The sequence below is a fragment of the Piliocolobus tephrosceles genome, unplaced genomic scaffold (genome assembly GCF_002776525.5).
Source record: "Piliocolobus tephrosceles isolate RC106 unplaced genomic scaffold, ASM277652v3 unscaffolded_19, whole genome shotgun sequence".
In the NCBI taxonomy this organism is placed as follows: domain Eukaryota; kingdom Metazoa; phylum Chordata; class Mammalia; order Primates; family Cercopithecidae; genus Piliocolobus; species Piliocolobus tephrosceles.
This window is the reverse complement of record NW_022300975.1, coordinates 3,507,324-3,528,399: the sequence shown is the minus strand read 5'-3', so window position 1 is coordinate 3,528,399 and position 21,076 is coordinate 3,507,324. Positions and strand designations below refer to the sequence as shown.

General features: G+C 36.6%; 1 protein-coding gene across 11 annotated transcripts in view; it reads left to right on the top strand.

Annotated features, from left to right (window-relative positions):
• The window catches only part of LOC111542908 (HMG box transcription factor BBX), a 274,644-nt gene that overhangs the window by 107,131 nt on the left and 146,437 nt on the right, over nt 1-21,076 (top strand). For all 11 annotated transcript variants that reach the window (XM_023212567.2, XM_023212558.2, XM_023212549.2 and 8 more), the window contains one exon: nt 10,834-10,907. The gene's annotated coding sequence lies outside the window, so the exon portion shown is untranslated. The remainder of the gene's footprint in view (nt 1-10,833; nt 10,908-21,076) is intronic.

The following is a 21,076-nucleotide window of genomic DNA, read 5'->3' as shown; positions in this document are numbered from 1 at the left end:
CCTTCAACCGTTGTGCCCCCAACAGGATTTCTTAGCCCCTCTCCATAATCTCTCAGTAGTCTTTATGTTCTTCACGGGATATAGACAGATAGCACCAGATAGAGTGGGCTTTCATCTCTTCTTGCTAGCCAGCGACTTCACAGTGTTGACTCATATTACAGTTTGTCACTTTACGTGCTTTTCAGTTAAGGTAGGCATCCCCTCTCTGTTCTCTGCTTTTGGACTTCTATTCATTCTACTTGATGCTACTAAGTTCAGACTATAGGCGATACCTTTCAGTAATATAAGCAGATAAAGATGACAATGCTTACTTGTGTCTGTGGGTATGCTTACATGCTACCTCGTCTTATTACTCCACCGTTGGATTTTTAGCTTAGACGGATGTCTGTTAGTATGCATTATTTGAGTTCTCATGCTAGAACTTCAAAAGAGAAACCTAGAGTTTCCCTCTTAACAGCATCTGTCCTCTCTACCTCTGTTATCTGATATACCGTTCTCAGCTCTATGTAGAATTAGTACCATACAAAATATTCAGTAAGCATATTAAAATAGCTTTGGAGGGAGGACTGGAGTATGGAGATAAAGCAGGACCTAATTAGTTAATTAAAATTAAGTATTTTCTAGCAACAGGGTTGAACTGTGTTGTAGATTTTACTGTAAACAAATAACCTTAAATTTCAAGCCTATTCAAGTCTATATCGTAGACAATCTCTTGAAGATCCCCCAAAATTTATTATATGAAACTTGATGCTGATGAGATTCATTGAAGGCTATAAACTATGATTCAGAATTGGAATCCAAAGTGTGTTACTATTCCTGTTACTGTTCACCCTGGCACTAGAATAATTGAAGTTTGCTTTTACCCTTGTTATCAAAGCAGGCTTTGGCATTTCCGGAAACCTGTAAAAGCCTTGATATAGCTAACGTTTGGAAATAAATCTTAGGTCCGAATTTACATTTAATGATGCCTTTCTTTCTATCCACCTTACCTCCAGAGATTAAACAAATACTTTGTTGTTACTTTTAAGTTATAGCAAGTATTCTCTTTGTCTGGAATCTGAGTAATGGTAGAGCTCAGTAGTTTGAAGTTTATGTTTTTGGTTATGTGATGTTTATATGTGACCATATCACATACATTAAATTCAACTTTTATGAAAGAGACCTGGATCAAGTAAGTTGATATGAGGGATCCAGTGAAGAAAATAATTATCATATATATTATACGATACCCATCTCTTGGGTTCCTTATGACTATTACCATCTATAAAAGTAACTCTATGCCTTTTCAAGCTATGAAGACTTTATTTGAAAATTGTATTCAGAATAGTTTGGGTATTGATATATTTTGCTTTAACTCCTCAGAAATTGGTTATGTTTTTCTGGAGGTGTGTATAATAACTCTCACTGAAGTGAAACACCGTATTCCAAATGAGTCCATGTTTCTGTTTTGTTTTAGTTTTTCTGCTAAATCTAAGAAAAAATATCAGGCCATAACCTTGAATGGAAAATGAATTATATGTCACTGTCCACTTAAGTATACTGCCATACATAAACAAATTTCAAGATATTGAAAATACTGTAGAATTAGTTTTAAAAGTCACATTAACATTTGCCAGTTTTTAGTATTTGTGTTGAAACCTGAAACTTATCTTTATAGGAAATACAATTGAAGGAGAAACTGGTATGTGTAGGGAAAATGTAAAATCTAAACATCTTGACTTATAGAATATCATCATGTGCCAAAAATTTTGAATAAAGTCATTGAGGTTAGGATTTGAAATAAAGTAAAATAAATCAGTATTCTCTTTCCTTTCTTTTCAGGAAGTATATATGTGGTTCAGTATTTTCATCTTTTTTTTTTGAAATGGATTCTCACCCTGTTCCCCAGGCTGGAGTGCAGTGGCACCATGTTGGCTTACTCCAAGGTCCGCCTCCTGGATTCAAGCGATTCTCCTGCCTCAGCCTCCGGAGTAGCTGGGATTAACAGGCACCCGCCACTATGCCCGGCTCATTTTTGTATTTTTAGTAGAGACGGCGTTTCACCATGTTGGCCAGGATGGTCTCGAACTCCTGACCTCGTGATCCTCCTGCCTCGGCCTCCCAAAGTGCTGGGATTACAGGCGTGAGCCACTGCGCCCAGCCAGTACTTTTATTTCAACAAAACTGCTAATTGCTCTACTCTCTGTCTCGTTTCCCTTTGGGCACTGGGAATAATATAGCATAAACTTTGTATTATGTATTTTGCATACTTTGCCATGATTCAGGTTTCGTACCCATTCATCGCCCAGCTGCAGTGTTCAGGAACATGGAATAAGCTGAGTGACCAAGCCTGGGTGATAGTTCTATACCTGAAACTCGGGTAGAATTAGGTCAGTTCCACTCAAGGAGCCATGGACTGTTTTCCCAAAATATATATACGTTCAAGGTACATGGAGTATTTTTCTAAAAGTCTAAGTGCCTTTACCAGGGAATGGGGGTGGGGGGGACTGTATGATGAGCAGGCAAAAGCATACATGTCTATAATTTGCTGCTTAAGCCAATATGGAAAATACACTTATGTAGCTGATTATTCTGCTATTTAAATAAAGTTTCTATATGAGACTCCTTTTTAACTTGAAAGGTGACAAAATCTGATTTTGTTAATTATATAAGAAGTTAAAATTTCAAAATACTTATTAGCAGTATTAAAAACCATGGCTATTACAGGTATCTCTTAGACTGCTTCGAGATAAGCCTTTTGCCATTTGCCTTGTAGTACTTATAATTGGTGGCCCCCGGAGTTGTATAGCACTAATTTCTGTGGGTTACTACACTGGAATTAGTGACAAAGGATAACCCTATGTCTACCAATGGAAATAGTTGGAGAATATTTCCTTTGCTATTTTGAATTGGCTTAATCTAAACTAAATGTTTTGTATTTCTTTAAATATTGACTGCTATGGGAGCAGTAGATCTAATGCAGAGGGCATTTATTGAGGATTAATTATTGGTAGAGCATTTATATTATACAGAGGTTGTTACTGTAGAGAATGTGCTTAGTTTTAATGGAGAACATAATTTTAATTTGTACTAGGCATTTCTAATGCAGTGAGCATTTAAAGGAGAGTTACTCTTCATATATTCTCAACTGGCATTGGCTTGCTGTTTATTCTTTAGTCAGTATATAATTTGAATGTAGTTAGAATGTAATAAACTGACATTAACTTTTTAAAAAATAATAGACTTTTTTTTTTAGAAGTTTTAGGTTCACAACAAAATTGTGTGGAAACTACAGAGAATTCCTCTATACCGTCTACACTGACATTAACTTTTTATTCTAAGGTATTTATAGGAATATTTAGGAACACAGGGAAATATTTTACATGCTCACTTCTACAGCTAACAAGAAATCTTTCTTTGCCTTCAGACTAGAAAGGAGAAAGTGTTTTAGAGCCAAGAAACATTTTCTGATTCTGACTGAACATTGACAGTAAAAACTTAGGCCCTGGTTTTATGATACTTTTCCAGCTGAACGCTTCTGTAGAGGAACACAGGAAGAGTAGGGATGCGTTGTAATCTGGTCTGGAGCCTCCTGCTAGTCTGTGGATGACAAACTGCAGATCAAACGGATTGATCATCTTCCAGAAGGGCAGTGTGATACAGGGAAGTGTACTGACCATGGCAGTATCCTTGGCTTCTGGCCTACCTCTGCCTCTGTCTTGGCTGTGTGGTTGATGGGTTGAACTGAGTGGCTTCAAACTCTTATCTGCCTCCAACATTCTGTCATCCTGTGATTTCACAGGATGTGTGATAGGGAAAAACATCAACTCCTACAAGGGCAGCAGTGTGAAGTCATGAGAAAAGCAATGTGAAGACCTGGGATGTTGTCACAGCTCTGTCATAAACCAGCTGATGGTCTTTTGTGTAGTCACTTAAACTTTCTGGGTCCTACTTGGCTTCAGCTATGGAAATGTGATTGGACTTCCCTGATGGACTCTAAGGAAAATTTCTTGGATTCCTTCCTTCCCTCCCTTCTTTCCTCCTTCCCTTTACTTTCTTCTTTCCTTTCCTTTCTTTCCTTCCTTTCCTTCCTTTTCTTTCTTTCTCAAGGCCTTGAGACAGGATCTTACTCTGTTACCCAAGTGGAAGGCAATGGTGCAATCATGGCTCCCTGCAGCCTTGAACTACCAGGCTTAAGCCATCCTCCCACCTCGGCTTTCCAAATAACTGGTACTAACTACAGATGCAAACTACCAAGCCTGACTCATTAAAAGAAAGAATTTGTACAGGCAGGTCTCACTGTGTTGCCTAGGCTGGTCTCGAACTCCTGGTCTCAAGCAGTCCTCCCACCTCAGCCTCCCAAGTAGCTGGGACTATAGGCGTACATCACTATGCCCAGCAATTTTTAAAATATTTTGTACAGGCAGGGTCTTCTCAGTGTGTTGCCCAGGCTGGTTTTGAACTCCTGAGTTCATATAATCCTCCTGCCTTGGCCTCCCAAAGTGCTAGAACTATAGGCGTAAGCCATGGAACCCAGCCTAGTTTTCTGATTTAAAACAACTAATTGCCATGTGATATTCTTTGTCTCAAGGATAACTGCTTCGTAATAAGTTACTTTAAAGGAGCATATTGACAGTTGCCATTAGTCACTTTTGGGCAGACTCATTTGTGTCTTCATTATCAGGAATATCCTGATAATATAATATTAAATTAATATATCTGGAACCAATCTTTCAGCGATTTGCTGCAAATACATTAGACACACTTGAAACAGGTACTTTTTCTGGAAAGTACAGTTTTTTGTTTTTTAAAAAGTAGCGTATGACCAGACACAGTGGCTAACGCCTGTAATTCCACATTTTGGGAGGCCGAGATGAGAGGACTGAGCTCAGGAGTTCAAGATGCCAGCGTGGGTAATGTGGAGAAACCGCTCTTCTACGAAAAAAATAAAAAATAAAAATACACACACACACACACACACACACAGACAAATTAGCTAGGTGTGGTGGTGTGTGCCTACAGTCCCAGTTACTCAGGAGGCTGAGGTGAGAGGATCACCTGAGCCCAGCAGGCAGAGGTTACAGTGAGCCGAGGTTGCACCACTGCACTCCAGCCTGGGCGACAAAGCGAGACCCTGTCTCAAAAAAGCAAAGGAATGTATTATAATTTTTGATCAAAATATGCTGTTAAATGACATTATTTAATATATTAATAAGGGAAAATAAGAGATCAGTGTCCTTTGCTTCTTGGAACTGAGTATTTTCCATTTAAAGTTATGTAAACTGATAATTAATGACTTCCCTTTTTATCAAATGACTTTGGACTAAATTTTTTTTATTAAGAATGTGATTTTTTTATATATTGCAAATTATTGCCAAATTATTGCTGACGTGAAAGCAGCCAAGGGAACACTTTCTTGCCTCAACAGACAAGGTGGTCTTAAGGTTTCTCCAGTGGGTTTCATTTGCAGAACCCCTTCCTGAAGGTGCCGACTGGTGCCTAAAGAGTGTAAGTCAGGGTTTTCTTCAGGTAACCCAATCTCTGAGGGGTATCCTATGGGGCTGGGATTATCTTCACTGTTTATTTTCCAGCTTAGTTCTCAGTGGCTTGATAGAACTTATGAATCTTCCCAAAGATCCTGGAGCTCCCCTGTCATTATTCCTGATGTAGCTGCTGGCAAACATGTTTTTATGTTTCCTGGAAGCGAAACTCTTTTTACCTTAAATGTGTGATATCCCATACCTGAGAAGGTCTCATTGATACAATTCATGTTTAAAAGAGGCATCTGACTGGACTAATGCCTACTCATTTTACATCTCCACTTACGAAAACTGCAGACAGACATTCATGGTTCCACCATGGTCCTTACAGCAAAAATCTTAAGGCAAGTGCTCATTATAATAAGATATTTGTATTATTAAATCAGCTAATGTACATTGAAATTGGTAGGGTTAAAAGTGAGACTGTCAGAATTAAATATATATGAAAGCCATCTAAATTAAAATAAAATCTATGGTGAAATAACACTTGAGAAGTAGCAATTCATTCAGCATCCAAATGCTGAGAATAGTCAAGGCAAACTTAAGTGTGTTCACAATGTAACTTTATTAAATGCTTTTCTACCCCTTAGTTTTATCTCTAATAAGATTACTGACATTTATTGAGCACCTATTGTATACCAAATGCTGTGAATTTATAATATCTTCTGATAATTCTGAAGGCAACCATGAAAGATGTAGGGATTGTTATCCCTATGTAGGGATATGTAGGGATGTTTTGCTGATGAGGAATAGAGGCCCAGAGAGGCTTAGGAATTGGCCAACAATTGCAGGATAGTAAACCTAAGGCCAGTATGCTTAGTATACCACCATGCTGCTAACATTAGTCTGCTATTTAGGAAACTATGGAGAGAAAAAAGAGCAAATCACATTGCTTTCTCATTTGCCCACATTTCATGTCCTACTTTCTCATGTGAACTCTGTACTTCAAGCAGATCTGCTGCATATGCCTCCTATCCCTTCCAGCAAGTCATGCTTGCTTTAGTATTGAAACTTTCCTCATCCTAGGCCTTTAACACTCTCCTCCATCCTGTCTGTCTGTATTCCCAATTGCCGTTGGTTCTACAGGCTCCAGTTTTATTCATCTCCTGTGTAGAGATCCCCTGGAATATTCTAACTTTAAAACATTTCTTTGCTTACCATTTTGACATTTATTATGTATTATGCTATTAATATTTAAATTTGTTTGTGTATGTAATCACCCAACTATATCTCATCAGCTTTAAGAAAGCAGTAACTCTTTTATAATAGCTGGTTGTTGTTGTTGTTGTTGTTTTGTAAGATGGAGTCTTGCTCTGTTGCCCAGGCTGGTGTGCAGTAGTGCAATCTTGGCTCACTACAACCTCCGTGTCCCGGGTTCAAGTGATTCTCCTGCCTCAGCCTCCAAAGTAGCTGGGATTATAGGCACCCAACACCATGCCCAACTAATTTTTCTATTTTTAGTAGAGACAAGGTTTCACCATGTTGGCCAGGCTGGTCTTAAACTCCTGACCTCAGGTGATCCCCCTGCCTCGACCTCCCAAAGTGCTGGGATTAACAGGCATGAGCCAGCGCACCGGCTCTATTATAATAGTTTTTGCAGTGTTAATGCATAGTAGGTTAATAATTTCCCAAATAGTAGAAGGCTACATCATTTGCCTTGCTATTCTGTTGGCATATAGGTAGGTGGTAGGTAATTTTTCTTTCTTTTTTTTTTTTTTTGTTTTTTCGGGACTGAATCTCACTCTGTTGCCCAGGTTGGAGTGCAATGGCAGTATCTCAGCTCACTGCTACGTCCGCCTCCCAGGTTTAAGCAATTCTCCTGCCTCAGCCTTCTGAGTAGCTGGAACTATAGGCCCACACCATCATGCCCAGCTAATTTCTGTATTTTTAGTAGAAATGGGATTTCACCATGATGCTCGGGCTGATTTTGAACTCCTGAACTCAAGTGATCTACCTGCCTGGGCCTTCCAAAGTGCTGGGATTGTAGGTGTGAGCCACCACACCTTGCTGGTCATTTTTAAAAATAAGTTTATACTTGGTTCAATATTGAGTACTGGAGGGGAGAGGATTTGCAAATCTTTTGTCTGCTATTATAAAGGCCCCATCTGAAACAATGAATGCTGTAGTTTTCTGTCCCTGCTACCTAGTGTTTTCTGATACTGTTTTTGGAGAATCCAAACAAACGGACAAATCTGTAATTACTTAGTAGTTACTTTGGTTTACTGCCAAATTATCTAGGGAACTCTTAAGACATGTTTATATTTAATGTTTTTCAACTGAAAGGCTCTGGGAGTAATGAGGAAATGCCAAGGTAGGGGTGGGAAGGTGACAAAGAGGTAATTCAGATTTGCATTTTTTTTTTTTTTTTGGGAGATTTCCATTCTCAGTATAGCTGACATTGTAATTTCAGTTAAAGACTGGTGCCTGGCCAGAAATGCCTGTGAAACAGCTGTGGTTTAAGCTTCAACTGTAAAAGACAGATGGGTGATTTTAACAAAAGTTTTGTCTTTATTCATAGTTTATGTTGTCACTTTTATTTTATATGTGTGTATATGTGAGTGTATATATGTTCCTGCAGTTATCTTTATATGAAGATATTTTATTTCAGCAAATGATTTAACTAGAGATCAGACTGTCAGTTTATCATTTCTAGGCCTTTAGCCTGTAGTGGACAACAGTGACCTGAGGCATGGAATTCATTGGCCAAAATTGCATAGCAGTTGATATAACAACATCATTTTCAGTACTATAAATTGCATAATGTGTCTGAGGCCACTGTTGGGAATAACAGAATATATGGAGTGGGAAAGGGTTATGCACGCCCAGTACAGGGAAGGCTTTAATTAAATCAAGAATTTTTTGACTACAAGCACGACTACATTATACTACATGGAAGTAAAAGCTTGGTGATTAAGTTCATTTTATCAACATGTAGTATATAAAATAGTGAGTTGATCAGAAGATAAGAATTGTATTCACATAAAGGTAGAGAAGTAGTTTTATAGTAGGAAAAATCTTTTAAGAAAACTTGCATTATAAAGTGGAAATTGGAATACAGTACCTACTGAGGAAATGGAGGAAGTCAGGGGACGGTTTTGTGGAAGAGTGGGTATTAGAACTCCTAGTTTGTGACCTGTACTTGCTTTGAGTCTCAGAAGTCATGCTGGCTCTTAGATTAGAAATATAGCCTCTTTGAAAGCATAAATGTAGTTGAAAGCAATAATTTTAAAATTTGCTTTTTCATCCCCTGCTTCCCCCCTTTTTAAGGTATAAAAGCATGAGTATTCTGTCTTCCGAAGGATGAGGAAAAACAATCCTTATTTCCTTTTCCAGCCCTTTGGCTATTTTTGTTGTTGTTTTTACTGCATAAATGGAGAGGTGTCTGTACCACGCATGGTATCATGCCCAGCAATTTTTTTTTCATTTGAATGTAATTGTTCCTTAGCAAATAATTGCAGTCCAGAATGACTTTTATTGAGCTTGATTGAATTAGGGGTATGTATGAAAATGAGTTAGTTAAAGCTTAATCTATTACCCAGAGAATTGATGAAAATATCAGAAAAGCAGTCATTCATGGGGATTAAATATTCTTCTCTGTAAGTGGGCAGCATGGTGTCCTCAGAGTCCCTTCTGCACTGACTAGGTAGTAGTGACATCAGGGTGCAAAACACAGATTTGGCATACTAGGGGATTTTGCAGTGACGTGCCTTTGAATGTTATGCTGGACATTAACACTAATTGGGAATCCGCCTCATTGTAACAGGTGGCACCTCACCTTTTTTAGAATAAAAAGCTTTTTAAAACAGCACCTCAAGGGGGAGTGTGAGAGCTAGCTTTCCGCCAGTTGCTTCAGCATGTTTCAGTGGTGGTTTAGGCCACATCTGTAAGATAGGTTTTTCAGATGCCAAGTCAGATGCCCTGTTTGTAAGGGACAAATAATATATAGTACATGGCTGTCCCACCTGCCGTTATGAAGTTTCTCAGAGGGAATCCTGGGCTGTGACAGATCAGTGCTGGCTAGGACTGGGAGGGGGATGTGCAGTGTCATGGGTGGGAAGCAGAGGCCTTGAAAAGGGAAAGACAAGTTCCTAATGAGGCAGTGGAGCTAATCACCGGGACTCAGGAAGCCAAGGCCCTGTGGGGGTGATTGGAGGTTGAAAGTAAGCCAAAGTGGGACCCAGAGAACACAGACAGGTACCAGGTGGCTCAGATGAAAATCTGCCCAGACATTGGTCTCAGGGCACATTCAAGTCACCGTTCTGTAGGGCTGTGCTCATACTTAGGGCATTTCCCCCTGCTAGGCCACCTGCCTTTCTGATATGTCACATCACCACTCATTTCCATCAAATCAGAACGTTCTCTGAAATACTAGTGATTTAAATGCAGACCAGACTATGCTGCAACTGCTTTTCTGAGGCTACTCATGTGGCCATTTGTAATAGCCAGATAAAATTTGGAGGGTTTCTGTTTGGCTGTCAGAGAACTTATGATATTCAATTTCCACAGTATGTAGCTTACAGATTGAGAAGAAATATATTGTCATAATCTGCCTAGAGCAGGGAGTTGTTTCTTTTAGTTGAGTGTGGATTTAGTTTCACCACTGAAGCAACCTAAATCTGTCTTACAAAGAAACATAAATGATAACTTTTGAATTCTTAGAAATGAAACAGTTTAGGGATATGGATTTGCAGTGTTATTAAAATAAAATTCCATTTAGTTTACATGTACACCATTTCACTGATTTTGATCTTATATTTACTTCATCCTTTATCCTTAAAAAATAAAAATTATTTTCTATTTGGACCCCTCACCTCAGGCTGCTTTCTTGTTTGTTCGTTTTTACTATCTTGCCCTATTAACTTTAAATTATTTAAAAGGTAAATCATAAATATTAATATCTGAATCACAGTTTATCTAGTTGAGTGGGGCCAGTCATTTAAAATAACTTGGATTTAGTCAGGGTGTCTATTTAACCCTTTGTTTTTCCAGGGGATTTGCCTGTAATTCTACACTTAATTATAGCCAAAAGGCCAAGAAGTTATTGCCCATGATTAGTTCTTAGTATGTGTAACCTTAATCTCAGAATTTCCATTGAATAATTTTAATGACCGTCTTTTTGTTAAAATTGACAGTAAACACTTTAGGCCACTTTCTCTAACTAGCATTGACATAGGGAGATTTGCCTCATGTTGATTGTTTGGCTGGTAATTCATTTTATTTGGAGATTATTTTGCTAAAGAGAATGAATGTCAGCTTTATTTGAAAGACCTTCTTGGCTCACCATTTTAACTACTTTTTTATGGATCCTTCACAGAATCCCACTGCATCACAGAAGCTGGAAGTTCTGATGTTCCACTGAAATCACAATGGAAAGTCTTGACTTGACTGGTAAGAGCTGTTGTGAAGGTCCATCTTACTTACTTACCTGGAAGCAGTGAGGCAGTCAAGAACTATGTGCTGTCAGAGCTGGTCTCAACTTTTCCCCATAATCCATCTTGATCAAGGAAGTGTGATAATTGGATATTTTTTTTCTTGTCAATTTTATTATTTTTTAAAGTGTGACTTTTATTAATCTCCATTATCAAGTAAGTTAAATTTTCTTTTAAAATCATGAAAATTTTAAAACTAGCCGTTTCAAAATCTCTGATTCGTTTCTCCACAGTACTGCATTATTGGTGAAAGTGAGTTTTCTAAAGTCCTAGATACTTAGAGGTTATATACCTAATTAGGTATTAAATTGATCTATTCCCCAAAAGCTGCTTTTTGTACTCCTGTTGGCTTTAATTGAAAAATGAATCAGTATTGAAGCATTATGGAGTTTTTCTTACCTGTTAAAAATAATAGAGGTAGGTGTAGCTGCATCTTGAAACCACTTTAAATATGAAAACCACATAATGAAGGAAAAAGTTGAGATTTTAAAATATATACATGTGCCAAATTATATAAAATTCTGAAACTTGCAGATACTGTAACTGTCCTTTTGTATGTTAGTTATTTTCAAAGCTTTTGTTTTAGGGGAAAAAGTTTTTAACTTTAATGTATGGCAATAATATTTTAAAATTAGTTTTAATAATAATTACTTAAATGCATAGAGTTTCCCCAATCTGGGAATCAGATGTGGGATTGCTTTACTGGTATCTGAATACTTTATGGTGAACTGATGATATATAAGACTGAGGAAACTGTTGTAAATTAAAATGAGCAAATATGGTAAATATTGTTTAGTTATAGTTTTCAGGAAAGGAACTTATTCTTTAACTTTTTAGTTAAGATTAATCCAAAACCTTTTCTGTTTTAAAGCATATTTTGTAGCTTATTACATCTGTCTAGATTATGTGTCTACCTTTCCCTTTTGGTAACTATATCACTGAATGTTGCTTCTGTGATGTCAGCATAAATATAAGGCCTCTGAACCAGTCTCCTAAAAGTCATTGTCTAGGATTGTACACATAGTAAAATGTATATGATTTACTTGAATGTGTATTTATAATAGGGCATTTAAACAACCACAAAACTTTAATGCCAGTGAGAAGATTGGAATTTAATTACTGTTTTTCTTCTTCACTGTGCTATCCTTCAAGGCACATTTGATACAAATATTAATACAAATTCTGAATTTAAGAATGCCAGCCAGAATACAGTTAATTATGGTTTTATTGAGTCAGCAGTATAGACTATGGAATTTTCAAAAATTGATACTGAAATTTCAAGTATGTTCTCATTTGCTATCTAAAAGAGAGTTGAGTATGGTGAGGTTTGAAGAAAATGGAATTGGTAGCAGTATTCTGAATTTGCTAAATATGAATACATATACAGAAAGCAAAGCCCGGACCCTTTATCTGACCTATTCAGAAAAACTAAGTAATGAACCAAGATTACTATGGCAGATTTCACTAAGTAGCCATCTGAGCCAACAATTTCCTGATGTTAATCAGATTATTGCAATAGAATGTTTCATTGACTATAAGCAGAAATTGACAGAAATTCACACTAATGATAAAATTTAAAATGGAAGCTTAATTGCAGATGGCTAACACTGCATACTTTCTAGCTGACCTATATGTTTGTCTTAAATACAGTATTAACTGAGAAATAGAAAAGATGCCATACAAAACCAGGAGTAATTGAGGAAACAAATCCTAGAAGATGTTACTTGGCAAAAGGATGCCAGGGTTCCATAAATCTGGGAAACAGATCAGTCAACTTAGTCAATTACATTTCAATATCAGAAGAGCCTCCAAATCTTAGTGGTTTATGGCAATAAATATTTATTTTTCATTTATGTTCATGTCCCTGATTAGTCTCCTGCCACTCTGCTCTGTGTCCTGTTCATTCCTGAACCAAAACTGAAGGAGAAGTCTTTCTGGCACGTACACGTCTTGCAGAGGAAAGAGAAAAGTGATGGAACTATGACTCTTAACAAGGGTGCTTGGAAGTGGCACATGTCATTAACTCTCATGTTTAATTGGCTGGAGCATGTCACAGAGTGAAACCTGCATCATGTGAGAGAGTGGCCTTGTAAGAGGGGATGGGGAAAGACTGATAGGGAGAAGCAGTACATATTTTAACTATTATATCTGCAAAATACCATCTACTGCTTTTTAAGAGACATTATATCTGCAAAATACCATCTACTGCTTTTTAAGAGACAGAGCGCACATAATGTATTAAAGATTCCAGGAAGTTCTTCAGTGAATTTAATCTGTTTAACATGTCAAATTATTTGACCACGAATCTTTTTGTTGTTATGTGGAATGCTGTCAGTGACAAGTTTTAGGGATACAATCCAAGAGTTTCTTGATGTTTTGAACCTTACAACTTTTCCTAAAACTTACGAAAAGTTTCTAATGTGTATAATAGACTTACATTATTCTTTTATAGGTAATTTTAAAATGAATAAAACTTACTGCAAACTGGACCCTCTGTAATTTGCATACAGAATTAGAGAAAGGAAATATGATACTTAAAATAATTCTTTTACCTATATATAATAGGTTACAGAACTTTGACAGATATTATCTAATTTGATATAGGATGAGAATGAGGAAATGGGTACTTTGCTTTTTCCAGTAGTAATATATTAATCATACTGGATATAACAGTAGCCAAATGCCTTTGTCTACTTAAGTTCAATTTCAAGAATTATTGTAGTGATGAAGAATGCAGACACCATAGGGAACTTAACAATTGCATCTGGGAGTTTTCTAAGATACTCTACCTGAGGTCACATTTACTATACAGTGACTTTTGCATTATTATTATCTCTTAAATCTCCTAGAAAATTGTTAGCACATAGAACTCCTTAGCCAATGGTGGTTTTATTCATCTCACAGATATTAAAAAACATTATCATCAAACTTGTGTGGATTAAGATGATTGATTTAAACATCCAGTAGTATATAAACAATGCTTTGTGATAGTTTATAGTTCCTTAAGATTGGGAGTAAGGAACATGCTTAGACATCTGTATTAGTCTGTTCTTATGCTACTAATAAAGACATACTCAAGACTGGGTAATTTATAAAGGAAAGAGGTTTAATGGACTCACCGTTTCACATGGTTGGGAGGCCTCACAATCATGGCAGAAGGCGAAGGAGGAGCAGAGGCACGTCTTACATGGCAGCAGGCAGGAGAGCATGTGCAGGGGGACTCCCCTTTATAAAACCATCTGATCTCTTGAGACTTACTCACTATTACAAGAATGGCATGGAAGAAAACCCACCCCCATGATTCAGTTGCCTCCCACCGGGTCCATCCCATGGCATGGGGATTAGTACAATTCAAGGTGAGATTTGGGTTGGGACATAGAGCCAAACCATATCAACATCTGTATCTTAAAATATATATATCTAGATATACACACACACACACACACACACACACACACACACACAGAAGGCAAAACAGTACAGCAAAACATGGGTTTTGGATTCAGAGATATCCTAGTTTTGGCACTTTTTAATTGAAAGCATTTGGGTGATTATATTTGACCTCTCTGAAATGTTATTTTCTCATTGTAGTGTAGGGATAATGATCTCTACCTTGTAGGACTGTGAGAATTAAATGAGATAATTGGGTTAATTGCTTGAAAAGAGTCCCTGGCACATAGAAGCACTCAAGAAGTAGTAGTTTGTAAAAGAAAGATGTGATCAAAGTTCAAGAATCTTGATACCCTGTACCATACCTCTCTGATAGACATCCAACAGTACATATCTAAAATGTGTTTGTTTATAAACACATATGTCCACACACCTGCCAAGGGTTTTTTAAAAAATTGTCCTGAATGCGTAAGAACTTATGCGTTCTTCTTTACTTCTACTGGAAGTTGGAAGTGGCTTTATCCTTACTGCTGAGAGAAAGGGTGAATCCTGTAGAAGTATTAGTTACCCCATGATCTAATAATTAACTTCTTGTCACTAAGAATTTAGAAGTCCCAAGGACAGAGTGATGACCAAAAGCTCATATACTTTATGGCTTTTATTCTGCATATTAATAAGGTCAGCATTAAGTTGCAAAAAGTATCAAATTTTATATAATCTTGAGGCAAGGTACAAGAACAGAAAATGTACTACTGGAATTCTTTTCCTCATATAGAGCAACTACTGTTTGGTTTCAGAAGAAATAGCATTTCTATTTTAAGATTTTTATGGTACTGTTCTTCAGTGTGAAGTTTTAACTAATTTAGACTCCTTAAAGCAGGGGTCCCCAACTTCCTGGGCCTCTGACTGGTACTGGACCATGGCCTGTTAGGAACCGGGTTGCACAGCAGGAGCTGAGCACCACCTAAGCTCTGCCTCCTGTCAGATCAGCAGCAGCATTAGATTCTCATAGGAGTCTGAACCCTACTGTGAACTGCATATATGAGGGATCTAGGTTGCATGTTCCTTACGAGAATCTAATGCCTGATGATCTGAGGTGGAACAGTTTCATGCCCAAACCATCCCCCCTACATCCCCTACCATTCATGGAAAAATTGTCTTCCATGAAACCGGTCCCTGGTGCTTAAAAAACTTGGGGACCACTGCCTTAATGAACTTCTCTATTGACATTGTCCCCTTGCACTTTCAGAATCAAGTGCAACATAGTAATATCTGTTATGATTCAAAGCCTTAAGCTTTTTCTAAAATGACTATTTGTTTAATTTTAAAATCACACATGTATATAAAAATGATTTTTTGGGGCCTGAATTAGTCTTCAAATTGTTCCAGGCTCTTCTCTTTATAAATGGAGTATCTTTGTAACTATTAGTTGCTTATTCACCTGGATTATTGGTGGAGTAAAACCACCTCAAAAAATATAAACTCTTCATCTTTAGAGGTTGTATTAGTTTGCGTGTGTTGCTATAACACATTTAAAAAAAGTGTCAGACTGGGTAGTTTAAACAACAGACATTTATTTTAAGTTGAAAGCTCTGGAGGCTAGAAGTCAGTGACCAAGATGCTGAAAAAGTCAGTTTCTAGTGAGGTCTCTCTTCCTGGCTTATACCACCAGAAGGGGCTACCTTCTTGCTATGTCCTTACATGGCCTTTCCTCTGTGTAGGCTGTAAGCTCTAGTGCCTCTTCCTCTTCTCGTAAGTACACCAGTTATTTGGGATCAGGGCCCCATCCATATGACCTTGCTTAACTTTTATTTCCTCTTTTTAGGCCCTGTCCCATCACATTGGGTACTGGGGCTTCAAAATATGAACTTGGAACGGGACACAATTTCATCTGTAACATAGGTTTTTGTTTTTCTTTACCACAGAATGAAGTAAAAGTGTTTTAAAAAATACTTCCTATGTGATTTAGTCTATAAACAAGATACTTGGTTTGTTACAGTCTTCTAAGATTCTAAAAATATCTTTGATACTTTTGAGGAGGGAGACATTTGAAATTACTAAATTCCTGTTTCTTCCACTTTGAAGTCACCATTCATGAAAATAAGGTTCTTACAAGTGAAGGAATTAAGCCTAAGAACTTGAAAATTCAAGTGATTTATATAATGGAGGAATTACATCATTGTAAAAATTGACTTCCATGTATATTTATTGTTATCTAGGAATACTGGGAATGTTTTTGAAAATTAAGTTGAAGAAGATAATTACTCTTTTGGGTTATACCTGTTTCTGTTTACTGTATCAAGCCAATTCACATTTTGTAACGCAGTGTTCTTTTACTTTGTGAATCCGTTGAGAGTGCAAACAGGGAAATGGCATATACTTAAGATTTTGGTAAACAGAAAAAAGAAAGATTGTGTATTTGAAATAATGCCAGCAACTTCTGCTCAGTCTAAGTCTGATAGATCTATTTAATTATTGTCCTGTCTCCTCACCTGCCTTCTTTCTTTTTTTTCCAACCCTTCATCAGCGACCCTGTGAGTAGAGTACGTGTGAAGGTTGTGAGATTTAAGGCAGGCACTTTGGTTCATGTTGGGCTTTAAGAGATGCAGTGTGATACCTGGCTTCAGTTAATGTGTACCAGAAAGGTTGACTAAAGTCAACATTTGAGTGTTTTGTTCTGGGAGGTATTTGTAGGATATTGCTGTATTCAAATTGATCTGTGAAGTTGATAGACAAGAATACTGTGTTTGTTTTGCATTATCTTGTATAACCTGCTTAATTTGCAGTTGTTCTGCCTCTACTGTGGCTATATTACTGCTCATATAAAACAGATGAGTTATATAATTATTTTAGTGTTCTTAACATTTACTATAAAGCAGTTTATTACCAAGTGTCTCACGGCGGAAATGCTCCGTTTTAGGATATTAAACATTGCCATAGGGACTTAGAGTACACAGGTTTCTGAGAGAGCCAGCCAGATGTGGGGGAACTGGCTTCTAAAGAGGGCTTAGCTACCTACTGTTTATGTGGTGAGCACTGTCCTAATACATTGTGTCACAATAGTTATACTGAAGAATTGCCAAATAAGAGAAAAGTAAAACCTATCAAATGTGAGGTGTATCCATGTGCAGAGTAGTATATGCTCTCCTGTCCGTGAAGGCAGCACCTGGATGGACATGAAACTCTGTCCATGCCTTCAGTAGAGTTTTTGAATACCACTATGTTTTCAGCATTGTTAGAGTTACCAAATCATTAAATGGGTGTATTATAAAAGCCAATAAAGAAAAGTTTGAAGTCAGCAGCTATTGTCAATCCCCTTAAATACCAAACCTCTTTTTATAGCAATCATTGTGTCAGGCCATTTGGAAGGACAGAAGCATACAGATCATCTTTCAATTCATTTGGTGAAGTGAACATTTAAATAAATCATAAAGTTTTCAGGTTTGAAGGTTTAGTTCCTGATAAAATGCCGGGAGTTACCTATCTTTATTACTCACCTAGAGTTTCACTTTTTAGAGAACAAAAGATACATCTTTCTAATAAGGCTATTATATCTTATTGATAGTAGAAGTGTTTCAATCATGTCTCTTTTTATGAGTTTTTCCCTAATCAGCAAAATTATAGATTTTTTTTACCAGCTTTCTGCCATAATAGAATATTTTATACATTGGAGTTTACTATGTGCCATGAAAAAGTATTTTAGAACTTTTACTTTTGAATACTTACAAAGATCTTGATTCCTACCTCTAGATTGTCAGCTGCAAAATGCTCACTGTTGATTCCCAGATATTAATATGGATAGGCAGAAACTTAAGGGTTTCCTTATGGGAGACAGATCTAAATGGATCACTTAAAAAAAAGTGGTTGTTTTGTTTTTGTTTTTTTGTTTGTTTGTTTGTTTTTAACTGTAGAGTGATCTCTTAGAAACATGGGCTGTGGAGTCAGATGGATCCAAGACTACACTAACTCGGCCGTTTACCGTAACTGGGATGTGGTAAAGTTACTTAGCTTTCTGTGAAATGGGGCAAATACCTGCCATGTAAAGTTGTTAGAGGATTAAAAGTACTAGAGGATATAATGTCAACCCAGCATATGGCAGGGACTATTAAGGAAATGTGTTCTTAAAATGGACTGTAAGTAAAAAAATGATCTATAACTTTTTTTGCTTCTTAACTGGTCCTTGAAATTTAATTTCATGTTTATTACTATCTCCATTCACAACAAGATAAATGGTCCGGCTTCAAACTGTACATTTTTACTATGTTGGGAAAATCTGTATTGAATACAAGATGGACTTGCTTTCCTGATGATTTCATTAGGAAAGAATAAATTAACATTTATTCTTATTGTTGGATTTCTTAAAATATTTTCTGTACAATTGTAAGTGATAGAAGTTTGATTTTAATTGTACCTCTTGCAATTTTGCAATTTTAGTAAAGCCCAAACATATGAAAATACTAGGAAATAAGTCATTTATCATTCAGTGGATTATAGTTAAGAATATTATTGCTACCTGCTATTAGTATTAACAAGATTATCAGCCCAAACTATGTAAATTTTTTTAAGCATAAGAACAAATTTATATAGTCTAGATGATTTTCTTCAAAGACTATAATTATTTGAACAAAACAAGGAGATATGGTATGATTCTTAATGAGAATTCAGTAAGTATGAGAATTTAAAGTATGATAATTAATTTTTTTTTTAAGAGATAAGGGCTCATTCTGTTGCCCATGCTGGAATGCAGTAGTTTCATCAGGTCTCACTAAAGCCTTGAACTACCAGGCTCAAGTGATCGTCTTGCCTTAACCTCCCAAATAGGCAGGACTTCAGGCATGTGCCACCACACCTGGCTAAGTTTCTTTAAATTTATTTTTTGTAGAGATGGGTCTTACTTACTATGTTGCCCAGGCTGGTCTTGGCTGCAAGTGATCCTCCTACCTCAGTGATCCTCCTTCCTTAAATTCCAAAGTGTTGGGATTACAGATGTGAGCCACCATGTCCTGCTAAGTGCTATTTTTTAAAAATATTACACACTAGTAATTATATAAATATTTAAAAAATTTAAATAGTTCATTCAACCATGACCTTATTCTGTTATTTATTTAATTCATAAACTTCAAAAGAGATGCAAAATGTTCCTTCATTTCAAGTTAGTGGTTTAACATTTCATAATTAATTGGTCCAAGAGAAAAAAAATTTTCTCTATCTTCAGAAATGTTCTGTGAAAGTATTTATTTTCTAATAATTTTCATGCACATAAGCATAAAAACCAATACAACTTAGTCTCTGTCCCATGTATCAATAGCTATTTTGTATTAATTTTGAATATCTTTCAATAATTAATATATCTAAACTTGTTTTCAAGGTATTTTAGTGCCCTCTATGAAATACCTTGGTTCCTTCTAAAAGTTGCTTCTTATTTAGGTATATGTGTTAGGTGTTTGTGGTTTTTTTTAATAGCAATTTTGCCTTTTCCTTGTTGAGTATGTAAACATCCAAACCATAGCCACCATGGATTTTATAGACTTTAATTGTATACTTTTAAAATTATTACTATATATTGAGAAATCTAAACCTTTCCAGACTGCTTGTGAGAGTTTGTACTCTGGATCATTATCCCTCTTTAATCTTTCTCCCACTCTATTCTGTTTCTTTTTAGAACCTGAGCTACCTGTAGTAATCTCACTGGAAAAATGTTTTCTTTAAAGATAAATAATGTATTTTCTATTCTTCTGTATAGCTAACGAATACTTACTAATTATCATGTGCAAGGCAGTGCGTTACACACTACCAAGATCAGAATGTGGTAATATAAGGCAAAGTCCAGGCACAAAAGAGGGAGATACACAAATAAACTTCTAGTTCTGAGGAAGACCTTAAATCCCACTGAAGGATATCAGGGAAGACTTCACAAAGAGGAGGAAATAACAGAAGTGTGGAAGGGTGAATAGACGACTTGGGCCAGTGGGATGGGATACATGTAAAGTTACAGTGGGAAACTTTGGTGTGAAGGCAGAGATGTAAAGAGGGTCTTGAATGCTAAGGTGAGTTACCTTCCCCCCCACCCCCAAAAGGCAGATGGGCCACTGAAAACTTTTGAATGATTGATATAAATGAGATGGAACAGAAGGGAAAAAGGTAGACATTGGAAAGACTGGTTTAGGGGGCTTTAGTATTATCCTAGGTAAGAAAACATTCATTCTTCTGGTAGTGTATTGACAGATGTAAATGGGGCTATAATGAGAGACATTAAGAAGGTTATACTCTGGATCTTGAAATATTTTAGATTGAAGTATTCCAAGTTACAGAACTAGTCTTTCCCATTCACAGGGCAAAAGTTAATGGATACTCCGTTTTAAGGATTCCTTCAATGACAATTTTCTAAAACACTTGATTCCTACTACTACTTAGCCTCTGTTTTGTGTGTTTAGTTATTGTAAATTTAGCTTTCACTGTGTTTGTTGAATATGAATTCTAGGTATCTATCACCTGAACCAATTTAGAAACTATTAATCTGTAGAACTTGACAATAGACTGAACTCATTTTGGGGATGTAGAGGGACAGAGAGGGAAGGAGCAAATGGACGGTATTTAAAAGAAAGTCAAAGATAGGTTTGTAATTTAATTGTGGATATTCACAATAGTGCTAATACTGCCATCGGAAGTAAGGAGCTGCTAGTATTACTGATTTGTGGGAGGGGGAGGTGAAGTTTGGGATGGATTGAATTTGAAACA